Source organism: Chlorocebus sabaeus, chromosome 9, assembly GCF_047675955.1.
Source record: "Chlorocebus sabaeus isolate Y175 chromosome 9, mChlSab1.0.hap1, whole genome shotgun sequence".
Classification (NCBI taxonomy): Eukaryota; Metazoa; Chordata; class Mammalia; order Primates; family Cercopithecidae; genus Chlorocebus; species Chlorocebus sabaeus.
The window spans coordinates 28,730,595-28,749,446 of record NC_132912.1 but is presented as its reverse complement, the minus strand read 5'-3'; the positions used below and the strand labels follow the sequence as shown (position 1 = coordinate 28,749,446).

General features: G+C 43.2%; 1 pseudogene; it reads left to right on the top strand.

Annotated features, from left to right (window-relative positions):
* Positions 1 to 9,201: 9,201 nt before the first annotated feature.
* Positions 9,202 to 9,645, top strand: LOC103238059 (small ribosomal subunit protein eS12 pseudogene; annotated as a pseudogene).
* Positions 9,646 to 18,852: the final 9,207 nt, after the last annotated feature.

Genomic DNA, 18,852 nt, shown 5'->3' with positions numbered 1-18,852 from the left:
AGCAGTATTAATCTATTTTCATCCCAGTCTGTTTCAAGTAGTTATTCAACTCTTCTTTCCTCAAGCTATTCTGTCATTTACTCCTCAGTCAAGTCACTCAATTTACTTGCTCTCTATTCTGCTAATCAATTTCTAAAAGGTCCTTCATCCCATCACAACAAAGCCAGTACCCAGAAGCTCTGGTCCCTGCTGTCTTCAGGAGTCTCTCACGTCATGTCAATGCCCTCTTCCCATCATGCCAACCCCATCTCAGAGATCTGCAGATCTGAGTACACATGGCATAAAGATGGCAACAGCAGACACTGGGGACTACTAGAGGGAGGAAGAAGAGACAGGGAATGGGTTGGGAAACTATACCTATTGGGGACTGTGCCTAATACCTGGGTGACAGGCTCAATCACTCCCCAAACCTCAGCATCATGCAATACACTCGTGTAACAAACCTGCACGTACACCTCCTGACTCTAAAATAGAAGTTGTTTACCAGGTGCCATGGCTCACACCTGTGATCCCAACACCTTGGATCACCTGGGCCCGGAAGTTTGAGACCAGCCTAGGCAACAATAGAGAGACCCTGTCTCTACAAAAAAATTAAAAATTAGCTGAGCCTAGTGACACACGCCTGTAGTCCCAGCTACCTGGGAGGCTGAGGTGGGAGGATTGCTTGAGCCTAGGAGTTCGAGGCTGCAGTAAGCTGTGATCACACCACAGCACTCCAGCCTGGATGATAGAGCAAGACCCTGTCTCAAAATAAAAAAACAGATAAAATTAAATTTACTAGTTGAAATTATTTTTTTTTAAATCACTAGTCATATGTTTTATATCCTTTTAATCTAACTTCTAAGGTAATTACTAAATAATTACATTATAATCTAATTAAATGATTGGTTTCACAATTATATTTTTATTAGAAATTAAGAATACTTAAATTATATATATATAAAGAAGAAGTCTGCAGGTCGTTGCTGGTGTAAAATTCCCAATGAAGGGTTCATGTTTCAGTTGGCACGTTTGTTACCCCACCCCCTATCTAATCAGAAACATACTCATCCTTCTACACAGGCAAACACGTTAGTAACCTGCTGAATATTACTTGTTCTCCATGTCAAAGCTGTCATGTTCAGCTAACCACCTAGGATAGCTTCCTCCTCTCTGCACTGTCCTTCAATAGCCTGCCCAACAGGAGAACCACCAGGAGAACCACACCAACTGGATCCCAGGAACACCCCATCATTGCAACAGCAAAGCTGCAAAAGACTGGCATTGTGGATACTGAGTTCCACTAAACCATGCCAAAAGCCATCTTCTCCCCACCCTCATCTCTGTCCAAGCCATCAGCAGCTCTTTTACCTGGAGAAAGATTAAAAGGAGGATGAATGAGAAGACCCCAAAACAGGGTGGCTCAGGAAGGTGACTTCTGATTAAAGACTTAAAGAAAGGGAACATGGCCACATGGAAATGTGGAGGCCAACATTCCAGGCAGAAGGAGCAAGGTGCAGAGGTCCTGAGGTCAGAGATACCTGATGTAATAGAGAAATGGGAGGAGACCACGGGGCCAGAACAGAGGGAACAGGAAGGAGAGGAGATAACAAAGGCCTTGGAAGTCACTGACGAGTTTGAGCGATGCATTGACAGGACCTGATACTATTACAAGCCCCTTCTAATGGTGGAAGAGGCCATAGAAGAAGACAGAGAGGGCAGCTGGGATAGTTGCAGTAAGACAGTGAGAAGTGCTGGGGTTTGGGGTCAGGGTGCTCCACTGGTGGTTATGGGATGTGGTAGAACTCTGGGTACATTTTAGAGGGAGAGCCAGCGGAATTTTTTTTGGATTACATGTGAAGTGTGAGGGAAAGGCTGAAAACAGTGGGACGCCAAGGCCCTGTGATTCTAGATGGAGTTGCCATCACTAAAATGGGGAGATGGTCCCCCTTTCTCATAGGGTGCAGCACAGCTTTAGCCTGGGAAGGCTGTGCATGACGCAGCATCACTTTAGCATTTTCTAGACTGCAGTACTGAAGGCAAAAGGAGGTGGCTCATACAAAAAGCACCTGTGGTCCAGTAAGGACCCCAAGAGAGTCAGTAAGGACACTGAGGTTTGTTGGCTGCAGCCTCTGGAAGAAAGGAGTTGCCTCTAACTGAGATGAAAGCTCATGTGACCTCGGAGAGATGCCTCAGCTCCTGACTGTCCAATATTCAGTTCCAGATCCCATAGGGTCCAGCCCTTCTTCTTAAAATCAGATTCTGGGATAGCCCCCTGCAGCCTATCAATAAAGAAAGCCCTTTTCCTTTGGCTCATTTGAGTCAGTTTCTCTTCCTTGTAATTTGTCTGTTAAGATGGAGACAAAAATATGTCTATAATGGTCGCCCTTGATTATGGGTTCACATCCCATTCCATGATGCTACCTTTCCTTTATATAAGCTGTGTGTCTATCAGGTTTGAAATAGAATGCAATAACCCATTTAATCAATAGAATGATCAGTAAAAATATAAAATGGTCGGCATTCATCAGAGTTCTCTAAGTTGAAAGCAAAAGAAATCTGACTCAGCTGGGCACAGTGGCTCACACCTGTAATCCTAGCACTTTGGGAGGCTGAGGCAGGTGAATCATGAGGTCAGGAGTTCGAGACCACCCTGGCCAACGTGGTGAAACTCTGTGTCTACTAAAAATACAAAAAATCAGCTAGGTGTTTGGGTGGGCGCTTGTAATCCCAGCTACTCGGGAGGCTGAGGCAGGAGAATAGCTTGAACCCAGGAGGCAGAGTTTGTTGCAGTGAGCTGAGATCGCACGGCTGCACTCCATCCTGGGCAACAGAGTGAGACTCTGTCTCAAAAAAAGAAAAAAAAAAGAAAAGAAAAAGGAATGTGACTCAAAATAGCTTAAGTATAAAAGGACATGTGGCCAGGTGCGGTGGCTCAAGCCTGTAATCCAAGCACTTTAGGAGGCCGAGGCAGGCGGATCACCTAGGGTCAGGAGTTCGAGACCAGCCTGGCCAACATGGTGAAACCCTGTCTCTACTAAAAATACAAAAATTAGCTGGGTGTGGTGGTGGGCGCCTGTAATCCTAGCTACTCAGGAGACTGAGGCAGGAGAATTACTTGAACTTGGGAGGCGAAGGTTGCGGTGAGTCGAGATCATGCCACTGCACCCCAGCCTGGGTGACAGAGCAAGACTCAGTCTCAAAAAAAAAAAAGGAAACGTATGCCTCTTACACTTGGGAAGTTGGAGAGGTGGCTCTTCAGGTATGATATGCTCCACATTCAGATTATATCAGCAGGTATCTTCCTATTTATCTATCTTTCCATCCATCCATCCATCCTTCCCTCCCTCCATCCACCCATCCACCCTGCTATCCATCCCTCCATCCATCTCTCCCTCCCTTCTTCCCTCCATCCATCATTCATCCCTCTCTCCATCCATCCCTTCTTCCATCCATCCCTCCCTCCATCCATCCCTCTCCCCATCCATCCCTCCCTCCATCCATCCCTCCCTCCAACCATCCCTCCCTCCATCCATCCCCTTCTCCATCCATCCCTCTTTCCAGCCATTCCTCCATCCACCATCCATCCATCCATCCATCCGTCCGTCCGTCCATCCATCCACCCATCCATCCATCCATCTCTTGGTTCTACTTTCCTCTGTGTTGATGTTGTTCTCAGGCAGACTCTACCCAGTGGTAAAAAAACATGACCTCCAGGGACTGTGCGTTTACGTCTTCCCTGGAGAGACCACTTTCTCTTATCATCCACATCAGTCTCTGAAACAGGTTTTTGTCTGAGCTGCCTGGGTCTCATGTCCACCCTGTGGTGGGAGTGTTGTTGATTGCAAGCCATTAGTTGACTGACCCACCAGAATTATACAAATGCCAGAGTAGTAAATCCTGAAAGGGAGGAATAATCTGATTCAGACAAAATAGTAAGAGATGAGAAGTTTTATCTGAGGAATACAAGTCATTTTAATTATCAAGCCTGAAGAGACATTAAAATGAGACAGCAATCATATTTTACTCCCTGCTTTGAGCTATGTATTCATCTCTTGAAACAGCTAGCTATTGCCCCAAGTAGCTATAAATTAACCTAATGCTGCTGCACTGGACAGGTTCACAATATAGAGTCAATCACAAATCAGTGTTATTTCTGTGAACCAATGAGAATTCCTGACAAGCTACTTCATATCAGGCTACTCCCTGTCCCCGCCTCCATTTTTTTTGTTTTGTTTTTTGTTTTTTTTTTTTTTTTGAGAGAGAGTCTCGCTCTGTCACCCAGGCTGGAGTGCAGTGGTGCAATCTTGGCTCACTGCAACCTCCACCCCACTGGGTTCAAGTGATTCTCCTACCTCAGCCTCCCAAATAGCTGGGACTACAGGCATACACCACCACATCCAGCTAATTTTTGTATTTTTAGTAGAGATGGGGTTTCACCATGTTGGCCAAGATGGTCTCCATCTCTTGACCTCGTGATCCGCCCACCTCGGCCTCTCAGAGTGCTGGGATTACAAGCATGAGCCACCTCACCAGGCCCTGTCCCCCCTGTTTTGCCTTTAAAAGCCTACTCGTAACTGCTGCTAACCAGAGTATATATTCAAGGCAACTTGAATCTATGCTCCCGGGTTGCAATCCTCAAGCTTGGCCCAAATTATCTCTCTACTTATATCAGTTTTGCCTTAGCTTCTCCCTTTTAAGTCGACAGAGATATCCACTGCATAGGTCTTCATTTGAAGGTAATAAAAATGGTCTTCTCTGTAATATACAACTGATACCACGTTAAATCTGTACACAAATCCCCTAAAACCGTAACAGGTATTTCAACATGTTTAAAGGAAGTTTCTGTGTGCACATATACACACATACAGACTCCAGCAAAAGTGTTCATTTAAAGATTCATTGGAAAGGCTATTGGGTAAGCATTTTCACAAGGAAGTAAATCAAATGTGACTTTATTGGATATCAGATCAGCTCACTCTTTGTTTTTTAATGACTTCTTGTGTAAACTGTAAGAGAAACACTCCTTGGGCTGGCAGAGGAGATGGGAGTTTGTATAGAGCTGTCTTGCTCAAGGGCTATTTTTTAGACACTAAACTCTTTCTTCTGCTTCAGGCACAGAAGCAGGGGGTTACATGAAATGAGTGAAGCACAAATAAATTTCTTAAAGGGGTGGGAAGGGGGAAAAGGAATAAAGTCTGTGTTTTGATATACAACGTGGAGAGTACAGGTCAGGGGGAAAAGAAAGGGTCATTCAAACAAAGATACCCAAGAGGCCTACAAATGTGTCTCATTTTGTGAGCAGTATCCATTTTGGGGAAGGGGGGGGTGTCGGATGTTGATTTATGCACCAGGCCACCAAATGTAACGTTTTGCCAATTTTTTTTTAAAGGAAATGTGGTCATTACCTTTGAATGAAATCTAACTAGCCAGCTTTCAATCATGCAGGAACTAACTATCCTGGTGTGAGTTACCTAAATCCTTTTCCTAGCTGACCTCTTTGTACGATTACGTCACCTTGAGGAGAGCAGTGGAGGGGGAAGAACTTAAGAGTTTTAAAATCTCAGTTTGGGTAGCGAGGACGTAAATCCGTAGCCAAATGGGAGTTATGGGTCAAGGATTGAACACTGGCCTTACTCCCTGATCCTTCCACCGCTTCAGAAACTATTAATACGGCCGGGCGCGGTGGCTCACGCCTGTAATCCCAGCACTGTGGGAGGCCGAGGCGGGCGGATCACGAGGTCAGGACATCGAGACCATCCTGGCTAACACGGTGAAACCCCATCTCTACTAAAAATACAAAAAATTAGTCGGGCGTGGCGGGGAGCGCGTGTATTCCCAGCTACCCGGGAGGCTGAGACAGGACTATGGCGTGAACCCGCAAGGGGGAGCTTGCAGTGAGCCCAGACCGCGCCACTGTGCCTGGGCGACAGAGCAAGACTCCGTCTCAAAAAAAAAAAAAAAAAAAAGAAACTGTTAATACATCTTCTAGGAGCTTTTCTTACTGAAATTAAAAAGGGAGAAGGGCCCCGGGGTGGGATGGCTGGGTGAAGGGGGATCCCAGATTGTAGTGTTTAAGAAAATAAATCCTTCCAGAAAAGGAGGCCAAAAAAGACTCCATTTATCCCAATGATGATGACTTCCTGAATTCACTTGACTGTTTCCATTTTTCTCGATCTTTCTGCCTTTTCCCCTTTTTATTTATATGTATGAGCTCCTTACATACTATGAATAATAATCTTTATCAATCATGTAGCTTGCAAATATTTTACCTAAGACTGTTTATCGTATTTTACTTATTTCACTGCATTAAACCTTTTTACATTAACTAAATTTGGGTAAAATGTCTTCTTTATGAAAAATGCATCAGCTCTTGATATATTGGTTTTTAAAAACAAAGTTTTAAGAATGAATATATTATTTTAAATTTTCATACAATACAGAAGTATATTGACTACAAAAAAGAGCCACTTTGACCTCCTCCCTCCCCCGGCCCCAATCACAACACACCCCCCCAAAGAAAGCACTATTAGAGTTTGGTACCTAAATTTTAGGCTTTTTTTCTATGCAGTTGTACATGTGTATCCATACATACACACAGACCACAGACACACACATGGGAGGTATATAAATAGCATTAAACTGAACATATTGCTCAATGTGTACTTTGTCACATAAAAATATGTCTTATGATTCCATACTATAGGTCTACCTTAGCCTCTCTCTCTCTCACTCCTTTTTTTTTTTTTTTTTTTTTGGTTGCCCAGATTGGAGTGCAGTGGCATGATCTCAGCTCACTGCAACCTTCACCCTGCAGGTTCAAGCGATTCTCCTGCCTCAGCCTCCTGAGTAGCTGGGATTACAGGCATGCGCCACTACACCTGACTTATTTTTTGTATTTTTGTAGAAACAGGGTTTCACCATGTTGGCCAGGCTGGTCTCAAACTCCTGACCTCAAGTGATGAGGCTGAGATGAATGGATCACTGTAGGTCTATCTTAGTCTCTACAGGTCTACCTTAGTCTGTCTCGCTCTCTTTTTTTTATTTCATTATTTATTTATTTATTTATTTTTTATTTTTTGGTTCACTCAGGTTGGAGTGCAGTGGTGCGATCTCAGCTTACTGCAACCTTTGCCTCCAAGTTTAAGCAATTCTCCTACCTCAGCCTCCCAAGTAGCTGGGATTACAGGCACACACCACCATGTCTGGCTAGTTTTTTGTGTTTTTGTAGAGATGGGGTTTCACCATGTTGATCATACTGTTCTCAAACTCTTGACCTCAAGTAATCTGCCCACTTCAGCCTCCCAAAGTGCTGGGATTACAGGCGTGAGCCACCGTGCCCAGCCACTTACCTTATTCTCTCTTACTGCTGCATAATGCTATGTAGCGTTGGAAATAGCACAGTTTGTTTCCCTAATGATGGACATTTAAATTGAAAAATTTTTGCAATTATTAACAATGCTGCATTGAAAATTTTTATCCATGCCTGTTTCGACCTGTATACCTTTGTACATGTGCAAAGAATTCTCTTGGACAGAAAATACAGAAGTGGAAGTGGTAATGCAAAGAAAATGGATATTTTTCTTTTAATAAACACTGCCAAATCAGTCTTCAAAAGGCTATACCAATGCATACTCCTTCAACATGGAATGCAACAGAATTTTTTTTGAACTGCCCAGCTAATGGGTGAAAAATAATCTATCTTCCTTACTTTGATCTGTGTTCACTGTTTACTAATGAGATTAAGAATGTTTTCACATGTAGATTGGTTTATTTAAGTGAATCACTTGACTGTTTCCATTTTTATCCATCTTTCTGCCTTTTTTCCTTTTTTTTATTTGTATGAGCTCCTGACATATTATGAATAATCTTTATCAATCATGTATCATGTAGCTTGCAAATATTTTATCCAAGACTGTTGATCATATTTTATTTATATCACTGCATTAAACCTGAATTTTTTTTTTTTTTTTTTTTTTTTTGAGATGGAGTCTCACTCTGTCACCCAGGCTGGAGTGCAATGGAGTGATCTCTGCCCACTGCAAGCTCCGCCTTCCTGGTTCAAGCTATTCTCCTGCCTCAGCCTCCTGAGTAGCTGGGATTACACGCACACGCCACCACACCAGCTAATTTTTGTATTTTTAGTAGAGATGGGGTTTCACCATGTTGGTAAGGCTGGTCTTGAAGTCCTGACCTTGTGATCCACTCACCTCAGCCTCCCAAAGTGCTGAGATTACAGGCGTGAGCCACTCCACCCAGCTCAAATTTTTATTGTTGGCAACAAATTCAAATTTTAAAAGAAGTTGTGCCAACAATCTTTTTTATTGGCCAGGTGAGGTGGCCTATAATCCCAGTTCTTTGGGAGGCTAAGGCAGGAAGATCACTTGAGGCCAGAAGTTTGACACCAGCCTGAGCAACATAGTAAGACCCTGCCTCTACCAAAAAATAAAAAATAAAAATTTTAATTAGCCAGATGTGGTGGTGTATGCCGACAGTTCCAGCTACTTGGGAGAGTGAAGCAGGAGGACTGGTTGAGCCCAGGAGTTAGAGGCTGCAGGGAGCTATGATCATGCCACTGCACTGCCACCTGGGTGACAAAGCAAGACTCTGTCTCTAGAAAAAAAAAATTTAAATCTATTTTATTAATCTGTGTATTTTCCATTCTATATAAACTAGCAGATGGGCTTGTCAGATTTCATAAAATATCCCTGTTACGGTCTGAATGTGGCCCCCAAAGTTCATGTGTTGGAAACTTAATGCCCAATGCAACAATGTTGAGAGATGAGCCCTTTAAGAGGTGATTAGATCATGAGGGCACTACCTACATACATGAATTAATGACCTTATGGCAGGAGTAGGTTAGTTATCTCAAGATTGGATTCCTGATAAAAGAATACATTTGGGTCACCTTCCCTGTCTTACTCTAGCCCTCTCTCTCTTGTCCTTCCAACTCCTGCCATGGGATGATGCAGCACCAAGGCTCTCACCAAATGCTGGTGCCATGCTCTTGGACTTCCCAGACTCCAGAACTATAGGCCAAACCAATTTCTGTTTATTATAAATTACCCAGTCCGTGGCGTTGTTATAGCAACATAAAATGGACTAAAATGGACTAACACAATCTCTTTGTAACTTTTCATGAGCTTGCATTGAATTAATAGATGACTTAGAAAAGAAAAAAATTGCTCTTTCCCTGCTGCCACCAAGTCACATGGAGGCAGAGGCTTGGGTGCGTTCAAGATTCCACTTCACCCTTAACCCACCGCCATGGCCGAGGAGGGCATTACTGCTGGAGGTGTAATGGACGTTAATACTGCTTTACAAGAGGTGCTGAAGACCGCCCTCATCCACGATGGCCTAGCACGTGGAATTCGCGAAGCTGCCAAAGCCTTAGACAAGCGCCAAGCCCATCTTTGTGTGCTTGCATCCAACTGTGACGAGCCTATGTATGTCAAGTTGGTGGAGGCCCTTTGTGCTGAACACCAAATCAACCTAATTAAGGTTGATGACAACAAGAAACTAGGAGAATGGGGAGGCCTTTGTAAAATTGACAGAGAGGGGAAACCCTGTAAAGTGGTTGGTTGCAGTTGTGTAGTAGTTAAGGACTATGGAAAGGAGTGTCAGGCCAAGGATGTTATCAAAGAGTACTTCAAATGCAAGAAATGAATAAATAAATCTTTGGCTCACCAAAAAAAAAAAAAAAAAAGAAAAGAAAAAAATTGACTTTCACAATGTTTATTCTTACCATCCAAAAACATGATATGTGTGCTTATTCGACTTGACTTTTCTTTTGTCCTCCAATAAAATTTTATGTGTTTCTTTACATTAGGTTTATGTCTAGAATTTTTCTCTCCACAGAAAATGAACTTTAATTAGCTTTTGTCTCCAGAATTCCCCATTGATGCCTGGGCTTTACGGTTCTCCTCACCCCCTCCAGTTTGAAGGTCCAGACTGGAAAGAAGAGACACAAGGGGCACAGAAGATTCCCTAGCACAAAGTTACAGGGGGGTGTCTCCCTGGCAAGAGATCCCCGGGCCCAATGCCTCCCCAGCCCAGCCACAAGTACTCAGAGTGTCAGAACTTATTTTTGTAATGAGAAGCGTGGGCCCTGCCTCTCCCCCACTCATGGAGAAGGTGGGTGTCTTGCAGCCTTGGGGGTCATCACTTCAGTGGGGCAGAGAGTGTGGCCCCAGCGAGTGTGGGCCCAGCAGAGGCACCAACAGCGAGAAGTGGTCAAAGAGAGGGTTGCACACCACAATCTCCCTGTTCGGGGCCCGGCCTGGACACTTGTACACCATAAAGTCACTGCTTTCATTCTCATCTGCAGACTCCAGCTCCTCAGGAGGCTCTTTCTGCAGCTCCAGCCATAGCATCTCTTACCTCTGGTGCTGGTAGTGATAAATGTGCATGCTGGGCACCAGCTGCTGGTCGCAGGTTGTGTGGAGGCAGAAGAATAGTCAATTATTTTACCACCATAATTAAAATCCTTCCTTCCTTCCTTCCTTCCTTCCTTCCTCCCTCCCTCCCTCCTTCTATCCTCCCTTCCCTCCCTTTCTTCTTTTTCTCTTTCTTTCTTTCCTTTCGTTCAGAGTCAATTCTTTTACCACCATAACTAAAATACTTTCTCTTTCTTTTCTTTTTTGTTGACAAGGTCTTACTCTGGAGTTCACTGATGTGATCATAGCTGACTGCAGCCTGGAACTACTGGCCTTAAGTGCTCCTCCCACATCAGGTCTCCCAAAGTGCTGGGATGACAGGCATGAACCACCACATCCCACTTTAAATATTTTCAAGACTGTCTCTAATTGTTTATTGATGGTACATTGAGTTACTAATTTTTCACCCATTCACTCAACAGGCGTTTGTTAAATGCTTACCATGTGGGGTACTGCAATTCTGTTTCTGGAAAGGGATCCTGAACTAGACCCCAAGAGAGGGTTCTTGGATCTCTCTCAAGAAAGAATTCAAGGCAAACCCAGTGTAAAGTGAAAAGCCAAGTTTATTAAAGTAAAGAAATAAAAGAATGGCTACCCCATAGGCAAAGCAGCCCCGAGGGCTGCTGGTTGGCTATTTTTATGGTTGTTTTTTGATTGTATGCTAAACAAGGAGTGGATAATTAATGAGTTTTCCCAGAAAGGCATGGGCTATTCCCAGAAGTGAGAGTTCCTCCCCTTTTTAGACTATATAAGGTAGACATTGCCATGGCATCTGTAAACTGTCATGGCACTGGTGGGAGTGTCTTTTAGCATGCTAATGCATTGTAATTGGCGTATAATGAGCAGTGAGGACGACCAGAGGTCACTTTTCTCTCTGTCATGGTTTGGGTGGGTTTTGGCCACCTTCTTTACCGCATCCTTTTATCAGTAAGGTCTTTGTGACCTGCACTTTGTGCCAACCTCCTATCTCATCCTGTGACTTAGAAAGTCTTTATTTCTTAGAAAGACTTTATTTCTAGGAATGCAGCTCAGTAGGTGTCAGCCTCATTTTACCCAGTCTCTATTCAAGATGGAGTCACTCTAGTTCAAGCACCTCTGACAATTTTGATTGTCTACTGTTGGCGGGGCATGGTGGCTCAAGCCTGGAATCCCAGCACTTTGGGAGGCCAAGGCAGGTGGATCACTTGAGTTCAGGAATTTGAAACCAGCCTGGCCAACATGGTGACACCCCATCTCTACTACAAATATAAAAATTTGCCAGGCATGGTGGCAGGCACCTCTAGTCACAGCTACTTGGGAGGCTGAGGCGGGAGAATCAGTTGAACCCAGGAGGTGGAGGTTGTAGTGAGCCAAGATCGTGCCACTGCACTCCAGCCTGGGCAACAGAGCGAGACTCCATCTCCAAAAAAAAAAAAAAAAGTCTTCTGTAGGGATACAGACAAATGATTGAGTTTCCTATGTTCATATCTATACAAGAAGCTATAGGATGAAATATCAGAGAATAAATTTTAATAACCAAGGTCGAATGGACAGAGAAGGCCAAAAAGTTTAAAGGAAAAGCAAAGCAAAGCACTTAGAAACGTTTCCTAGTACATTTTCAACCACGTTTCAAGTGTCTCCTACTAACACAGGAGAATTTTCTATTGAGTGGTGGTCAACACTTTTCTCTTCCTGTGGTCATGCCATCTTCCTCACAAAAAACCAAAAATACACAACTGTGGGTCCCCTTCCTCCACTCACCTGCCAACTCACCCCCGTTTTGCATTTGATGCTGTGAAGTTCAGAGTTAACTTGCTTGGTCAACCTTAGCAAGCCTCCAGTGCATTATCCGTATTATCTTTCTCCCACCTACCTGATTAGGTTTTCGCTTTTGTTCACCTTTTACATTCGGGTTTCCTATAAACTCCCAGGAAACAAGGCGAGGAGGAAGAAGAAAATATTTCTAAGTATCTGGGACACTAGTGGGTACAAAACAGTTTCGAAGGGGGTTGTTCCTTCACATTCCTGAGACTCCCAAGGACAAGGTCAATCAGGTCCCGCTCCCCTTCTCCCTCCCCACTCCGCTCCTGCCCCAAGCCTAGGTTCAGTGGAGACCATGTTATCCCCTACTGACGGCCAGCCTTTCCGCTCTGGGGCTGCACTTCTCTCCCTAAGTCACCTCTGACTTCTCAGCCAGCAACTATGTTCTTTCCGGCTGCCAGGGACAGACAGGACATGAAACCTTTTATCGTAAAGACAGAAGTATTTTCTTGAGTTTCTTTTTTCTTTTTGAGTCTTCGGAAGGAGAAAAGGAAGGAACCTTCTTTCAAGGCCCAAAACAGTTATAAAAGTTGCGTGCTCATGGCAAACAGCATTTCTCATTCTGTTTATGTGTTTTCTGCCCTACAATTCTGAATGACTCAGATGACAAAAAAAACAATCCAGGCCTGGGGGAGGGGCACCCCCGGGGTGGTTGTTGCTTTTCAAACTGTGAGGCATAAATGATACAAAATGCCAAAAGAAGCTGGAAACCCATTTTAACCTGAACTACAGGTTTGCATTTTTCCCATTTCTCTGCCTTCTGTCACCTCCATCCCACCCCCACATCCAACTTAGCTTTTCTATTGCAAATAGCTGGGCCCAGGATTTGAATGAAAGCAGAAGTTGTTTCCTCTGCTTACGATCGGCAGACAACTGCATCACAATCTGGGCGACTTTGCAGACTTGCTACCAATTGTGAAATAAATAACTTCTGATTTATGCCATTTGCGTAGCAGAAAACTACAAAATAATAGATACAAATAAAGAGGTTTCTTGTTGTTCATTTATGCACAAGAAACCTCTTTATTTGTATCTATTATTTTGTGAAGGCCATAATTAGATGAATAGCTGGCCTTTAGATTTTTGTATCTTTAGGCTTGAACAAGAGTACAATAACAAAGAATTCACAAAAAAAGAAAAAGTAATCAGGACAACCTTGTAGTAAATTTTTGACCCTTGAATAATTCAGAAGCCAAAATCTATGAGAGCCACATTCCATCTGAGACAAGGAGAAATGATTCTTTCACTGCAAGAATTTCTTTAAAAAATCAACTGACAAATTTTTAGCTAAAAGGGAAATCTCCCATCTAGTTTCTTGAATGACAGTCATTGTTACTTAAAACAGACTCCCGTGTTCGGTTCTGATTGGAGGGTTGTGCAGTTTTTCTGGTTTTAAAACTGATGGCATTCAACATGGCAAGGGAAAGAATTCTCCCAGCCATTTGCATAATTATCTACATTTAAATTCTCACCTTAATAAATAAGTCCTTTTTTCCCTCAGCATCATTATTCTTTTTTTTTTTTTTTTTTTTTTTTTTTTGAGACGGAGTCTAGCTCTGTCCCCCGGGCTGGCGTGCAGTGGCGCCATCTCTGCTGACTGCAAGCTCCGCCCCCCGGGTTCACAGCATTCTCCTGCCTCAGCCTCCCGTGTAGCTGGGACTACAGGTGCCCGCCACCACACCCGGCTAATTTTTTTTTTTGTATTTTTAGTAGAGATGGGGTTTCACCGTGTTAGCCAGGATGGTCTCGATCTCCTGACCTCGTGATCCGCCCGTCTCGGCCTCCCAAAGTGCTGGGATTACAGGCGTGAGCCACCGCGCCCGGCCTGCGTCATTATTCTTTAATAGCATTTTACCTGATTGCAAAAGTAACACCTGTGCATTGTAAACATTTTGGAAAATCCTGAAAATCACAGGGAAGAAATAGACAAATCATTTGTTTCTCCAGCACCCACCAATAACTATTATTCACATGTTAATGTTTAGTCTTCTAGTCTGTACTTCTCAATATGAATATATTCATGTTCTTCACAAAAATAAGAATATGCCATTTTTGCTTTTTCACAAACCATTAAAAATCTTTGCCATCGTGTTTGCAAGTAGATGCCATCCGATGCTGCACCATATTTTTTTCCACCGATTCTTTCCTCCTAGGCATTTGGGCTTTTCCTGGTGGCTCCATGAACAATGGAGTTCGTGGTTATGAAGAACGTAGTCTAATTCAACTCACCCTAAAGTGACACTTCTACCCCTGTGACCAAGAATTCTCCTGGCGGGGAAAACATAACAGGAAAATATTTCATACACTTTTGGGTGAGGGTTGGCCAAACTAGACTTTAGTGCAATTATTAACGTTTCAACGGCAAACTCCTCATTGGCTCATTCAAACAACCAACCAAGAAGGGGGAAAGTTCTCTTTTCAGCTTTAAACATTTATTCTCTATGAAGGTACACTTTCCCTCATTCCCTAAAGAGTAAGGAAAGCTCATTTGAACTTTTATATTCCCTTTTTGCCCTGAACTCCATTATAATGTTTCTCTCAATTGTCCCCTTTTCCGTAAAACTTTCACCCACTTCCCCCTTGGCCATCTTAGCCCAGGCCCCCACAACATGGGATCTGCTCCTGTCCTGGGGTAACCATCATTATCTGTTATGTTATCTTAGGGCTATTTAAAAAAAAACAAAAAACAAAAAAAACAAAAAAAAAAACACCTTTTATCTTTTCTCCCAGTTTTTTTTTTTTTCCTCCATCAGAGTTTATGCCCGATTCAACTTGGTAGCCCCACACAGTAGGCACTCAATAAATATTTGTCGAATGATTCTTTCAAGGCATCTCGGTCACAGCACTTTCTCTGCATGTAGGTCTCTCACAGGCTGGAGGCCACAGTTTAACAAAGCCAGGGCAAGGTCAGAGGGAGGCCGAGAAGGTGCTTTCAAGTTGAGTAATGAAAGGCGATGTTAATTACTGACATGGGCCATTTAGAAGGAAGAAAAATGCTATCTCTTATTAATTTTGCTGAAATGGACACACTCTTGTCAGTGGCTAATGGTTAACAAAGCCATTCTTTGCTGAAGGACAGGGCAGGAAAACCTCAGTTAGGAAAGGACCGGAGCAGCCACAGTGCAGAAACTTCCTGCCCCTACACGCCTGCACCCGCCAGAGATAACGTCTTTCACCATTTTTTTTCCTCATGTATAAAGTTAGACTAAAAACCATCAAGGAGAGGTTAAAAGTTTCATTTCTACCAAGATGTTTATGATGGGTTTATAGGGAAGCCAGGCTCCGGCAAAGGACACAGGAATCAAGTTTACATCTTAATGGAGGGAGGCGGGAGGTAGAAAGAGGAAAGAAAAGGCAGCTTGTGGAATGGGAATTCCTCATCCTGTTAGTGGACAACACTAATTTAATCAAGAAGAAAGGGTCTGTTGAACAGGGGCTCTCCCTGCGATTTCAGCCTGCCGATAATCTTGGTGGAAGTTCATAAATGCGTCTCAAATGCTCCCAGCCTTTCAGTCTGAACACGCGGTTTTGGCAGTTGTGAACTTCAAGTGGACCCATTTAAGCTGATCAGAGGAAACAGGCTGACAGTGAGCTGATTAGAAACCTCTTAGAGACCCTTCTTTAAAGAGGGAAAGGAGTTCTTAACTTTTTTCCATCATCTTTAGAGAGAGACCCAGGGGTGGGTAATAAAAAAGAAAGGTTGCAAGTGGGGTGGGAGTGGGGGTTGTGGGCGAAGGAAAACGTTCATTTTAGAACACGAAGAAAAACAACTGCTTTGCCAGCCCTTTCCCAACCTCCTCGCTCTTGTCAATTTCTGCTTTGAGGGAATGTTTGAAGATAACAGGAAAGGAAATCATGAAATGATATGGCAAGGATGAGTGAGGCTTAAAGAGACGAAGGCAAGCTGTTTCCTTGACCCAGGCTTATCTCAAGCTTGCCAAAAAAATAACCATCTATCACAGACCCATAAATAGGTTAGGAACATGGGAGTAAAATGCTGCTTTTAATGATAAAGCAATCGGTGAGTTAGTTTTAGAAAACAACCATCTCAGACATCTTAGGCTTAACAGATGCACACAAAGGTGTACTTTTGTCTGGGGTGGGGGGGGAGGTGGGGGGTGACTTCTTGAACAAGCTGAGTATTTTTTAGGAAGGAGTAGCTCCACTTGAGAAAAGTTACAAACATGAACATTCAGAAAGAATATTTCAAAACCTCTCTGGGGAAAATAGGAGTTACTGACAATAATACACGTGCAGGGAGAGATTCCACTGGAAAATCTAAATAAGTGAGAAAGCTACCTCTTTGCTAGCCGCAAAGCCCTTATCAGCAACAAAAAGTCTAAGTTAAGGATTTGCTTTCCAAACCGATACTCCACATGTGACCTAAAATAGACCAGGCAGTCAGGTTTCTCACTGGGGCCCTTGAGTCTGCAAACCTGGTCCCTGCTGAAATACTCCAGGAAGAACCAGATTTCTCTGGGTTACAGCCCTTAAGATCACAATAGCAGTTTCAATTCCAGACCTTCAACTGAAAATGAAGTTTACAAATTAGCTTTGAATAAATATTATGCTTCCAGTCTCCAGTGAAGAGCCACAGCTCTGAGAGAAACCAAATTAGAAAAAGACTCAATTCAGCTCCTAAACACACAGAACCAAGCCCAAACCGACCTAGCCTGGCATGTTTCTCTTCTTGCTCTACCAAAATAGCATGGTGATGTCATGCTTTCATTGGTCCCCCAAAACCAGCCACCCTGCCCTCCTAAAAATAGCTTGATGCACTTCTAAAGGGAAAAAAGGGGGAGTCAAGATATTTTTTGAAATAAAATTTTTTTCACTTAAACCGTCAAGCAATAAAAGATAATCTTTTCTTTCCTGTTTACTTTGTCTCCCAGACTCTGTGTGTGTGTGTGTTTTTCCCAAAGTCCCTCTGAAAATCATACAAGAAGGAAAAACCTTTTCCAAAATAATTTATGTAGTCTGACTTCTGAGGCCTTCTTATGTTTGTAAATTTTCTCTTTGTTCTTTGCCAGTGAATGCACCAGACTCAGGATTAACCAAGGACTTATTTAGGAGTCCTTTGAAAAATATAAGCTTATTCGTAGGGAAGAGGACCGACTTAAAGAGACTGCTAGACATCAGGGACATACATCAGTGATCCTCAAGGCTGTTTGAGCCTCCAGACATTTGTAACACTTTGAGATACGAAACCTTGGACTCACTAGGACCTGTTGAATCATTTAAGTAAGGCCCAGCCATCTGCATCATTCAAAAGAAACCCAGGTAGCCATGTGTGGTAGTTCATACCTGTAATCCCAGCACGTTCAGAGGTTGAGGTGGGAGGACCAGGTCAGGAGTTTGAGATCAGCCTGGACGACATGGTGAAATCCTGTCTCTACTAAAAATACAAAAAAATAAATAAAAAAAAATTAGCCAGCCATGGTGGCAAGTGCTTGTAATCTCAGCTACTCAAGAGGCTGAGGCAGGAGAATTGCTTGAACCCGGGATGCAGAAGTTGCAGGGAGGCAGAGGTTGCAATGCAATGAGCCAAGATTTTGCGCCACTGCATTCCAGCCTGGGCGACAGAGTGAGACTTCATCTCAAAAAAAACAAAAAAAAAGTTAGCTGGGCATGGTGGCATGCACTTGTAGTCCCAGCTACTCAGGAGGCTGAAGCAGGAAGATCACTTAAGGCCAGGAGTCCAAGGCTGCAGTGAGCCACGATCATACCACTGCACTCTAGCCTGGGCAACAGAGCAAGAAAAAGGAGTAGGGAGCTTGGAGGGAGGTGGCGATGGTTAATGGGTACCAAAAAAAAAAAAAAAAAAAAAAGAGTAAGACATACTATTTAATTGCACAACAGGGCAACTATAGTCAATAGCAACTTAATGTACATTTCTAAATAACTAAAAGAGTGTAATTGGGTTGTTTGTAACACATAGGATAAATGTTTGAGGGGATGGATACCCCATTCTCCATGAATCGCCTGCCTGTATCAAAACATCTCATGTACCCTACAAATATATATACCTACTATGCGCCCACAAAAATTTAAAATTACATTTTTAAATTAAAAGGAACCCAGGTGACTCCGAGGCTCATTCGGCATTAGGAAGCACCCATCAGACTTGGCATGAAGGCCGATGTTCCAAAGAGCAAGCTCTCATGTCCCTCTCCCCACACCAAAAAGCAGTACCTTGTCCCAGCTCTTCTGAACACAGCAGACACCAGCTATTCCAGCTAGATTGATGATTTCAGAACACCCCTTAAAGTAACTTAGCATCTCTCTCCCACTTCCTTCATTTCTCATAAATTGCTATAGGTTGTCTTTGATCTCAGAGTAGACTCCCTATAAAAAGGAGGCAAAGTAACTGAGATGAAAAACAAACTTTACTCAAGAATCCAATAAAAGATGAGTGGAGAGGGTCCTTGCCACAGATAGGAGATTTCATTCACTAAGTCTGAAGACACAGGCAGGGCAATGGATAATAACTTGTTTGAGCCAAACTTACCCCCTAGTTAGGAAGGCTGGCTGTCATTTACCTGAGGGTTACATTTGAACAAAAAGAAGTCCAAAAAAAAAAGATGCTTTCTAAGAATAAAAATATCTCTCTTTTTGGGGTCTTCTTAACTTTGTCAGA